Source organism: Octopus bimaculoides, chromosome 20 (genome assembly GCF_001194135.2).
Source record: "Octopus bimaculoides isolate UCB-OBI-ISO-001 chromosome 20, ASM119413v2, whole genome shotgun sequence".
Taxonomy (NCBI): domain Eukaryota; kingdom Metazoa; phylum Mollusca; class Cephalopoda; order Octopoda; family Octopodidae; genus Octopus; species Octopus bimaculoides.
The window spans coordinates 4,852,307-4,854,575 of NC_069000.1; the positions used below are offsets into that span (position 1 = coordinate 4,852,307).

Genomic DNA, 2,269 nt, shown 5'->3' on the forward strand with positions numbered 1-2,269 from the left:
GATGTCATGTGTTATATAGTGGTGAGCCCTGACCTTCTGAAGACCGGCCCTGCGTGACATTGGCACCGGTTTCTAACGGGCCTTCACTTTTCTCAAGGAAGAAACCAGTGTCGGGTTGAAGCGATATTTCCTTGCATGGGTCACTGCAGGTCACCCTTACACAGATGGTCCAAGACAGCGCCTCAAAGAGGAGTTTTTCAAGGAGTTGGCCCGTCCTTCTATAGGACATACCTTGGCCCCTAATTCAATTAACCGATTTAACCTAAGTGAGTAATATAGTTATTGTTTTGTAAAGAAACTTCAGATGGCACAGTGTTGACTTAGCGCGACAGTATCATCTTTGGGTTCACCAAGAAATTGATTAGTTTATTTGCTGGTCTGAACGTTTTACAATACTGACTTACCTCGGAGGGGACACTGTATAATATTTGTTAGAGATTCGGTATTTCTGAATACAATACTGGTCGGTAACAGCAGGAATGCCTGAATTCTGAGACTTGTTCGTTCAGAGTTGATTTACTAGAGAACAAGAGAAAACAAATCTTTTAAAACATTGTATTTTGTTATGTTTAGTAGGGTTGTTTTTCAAAGAATATTATCCAAATTGTTCGTAGAATCAATAGCTTTATGTTCAGAATATTTTGTAAATAAGAAGAGCTGTGCGTTGACTGTGGATGATACACTTTCCCTTACGTGCTGTCAATTATATTTACCAAAATAATGCTAAGAATGGGTAATAAAGACATAAACATTGAGATCTCTGACTCACATGAATAATATTGAAACAAAGTTGTGAGGAATACAATAGACAAAGTTAAATTTCAATGTTATTCTATACTTTATAGTGCATCTATAGATTTATGCCAACACTGTAACAGACAGTTGTAAACACATTGCCTATATAAAATATCTATATCTAATATTTATTTCTACGAAGACATTCTATATAAAGATACGGGTTTTAGAACAGTCTATCATTGGTCAAACTCAATAGATTTACTCTGTAGTACAGAGCAGCATCAAAAGCAAAACTCACTACTGTATCTATTTAGTCAACTTACGTAATCAAATCAAGTCATGTATGCATTCTGTAAATTACTGACATGGCAGCAGTGTTGAATTTTCATTCTAAAATTTTCTCTGCGGTATTTCCGATGACCATAATTACCACTAGATTTGTAAATTAAATACATACGACTTTATCGTGCTTATGCACTGTTCCAGGGGTGTCTAAAACAGGGACCTACTAGAACTACCGCGGATATAAGTATTACATATGTGTATGAGTGGGTGGATGTTATTATGTAGTATAAATTTATACGGAGTCTAGGGAAAACCAACTGATCGAATTGCGCCCAAACCCACATAACGGGGTGGGCAGAGATGACAACAGCAGGACTTTTCGCTTGGCATTTATGATATCCATACAGTAATGTGTGACTTAGTGCACAGAAGTGTCCTGAGAAAAAGAGGGAGGGCCACGGCTGGAATAAATTTAATCATAATCCCGGTCAATGCGGATTGACTAAGGCTTGAGTAAAGAGTAAACATTAAAAGAATAGCAACGGCTACAAGAAATAAATAAATAAAACAAATGCATTGAAATAAATCGACCAACACAGAAGAGGAACGCTAATCGATAAAAAAAGAGCGGCCATTTTATAAAATTTTGCTCAATGAAAAAAAGAAAATAAAAGAAAAATCAAAAATAAAAATAGACTAAAGACGAAAGACGCAAGTTTTAAGAGGTTTATGTTTATGACGTGGTTAATCTTTATTATTGAAATATTACATTAAAAGAAGAAAACCGCAATTAAAATCAATATCGGCACACAGCTACACCGCTGCCGCCACCACAACTACGACGACGACCACGACGACGACGACGACGTCCACCACCACGACCACCATCATAATCATCACTGCTGCCGCCAGAAAACCAATGCAAACTTACGTCACACACGCACGACAGTGGTGCTGCAAAGAAAAAAAGGGGTGGGGGAGTGAGACAAACACAGACTAAGATGACGGCGGCGATAGCAACGGCGCCGACGACAGCGACGACAACAGCGAGTTAGCAACATTCTTTTCAGGATGTGCTTAAAATACCGACCAATAACTGTATAGAATGAGAAACAATTTGTCGTATATGACACGTTCAACATAGTATTTGACCTCCGACATATGGTTGATATGCACGCACACACATTTATATATATATATCCATATATGTATATATATGTATATATATATATATATATATATATAT

General features: G+C 37.3%; 2 long non-coding RNA genes across 2 annotated transcripts in view; one reads left to right on the forward strand and one right to left on the reverse strand.

Annotated features, from left to right (window-relative positions):
* Positions 1-2,269, forward strand: part of LOC128250328 (uncharacterized) — a 389,962-nt gene that overhangs the window by 116,428 nt on the left and 271,265 nt on the right. The gene's annotated exons all lie outside the window — the stretch shown is intronic.
* LOC128250327 (uncharacterized) overlaps positions 1-2,269 on the reverse strand; it is a 246,424-nt gene that overhangs the window by 49,721 nt on the left and 194,434 nt on the right. Inside the window, exon 2 of the long non-coding RNA XR_008266354.1 lies at positions 405-519. This is a non-coding gene — a long non-coding RNA (uncharacterized LOC128250327). The remainder of the gene's footprint in view (positions 1-404; positions 520-2,269) is intronic.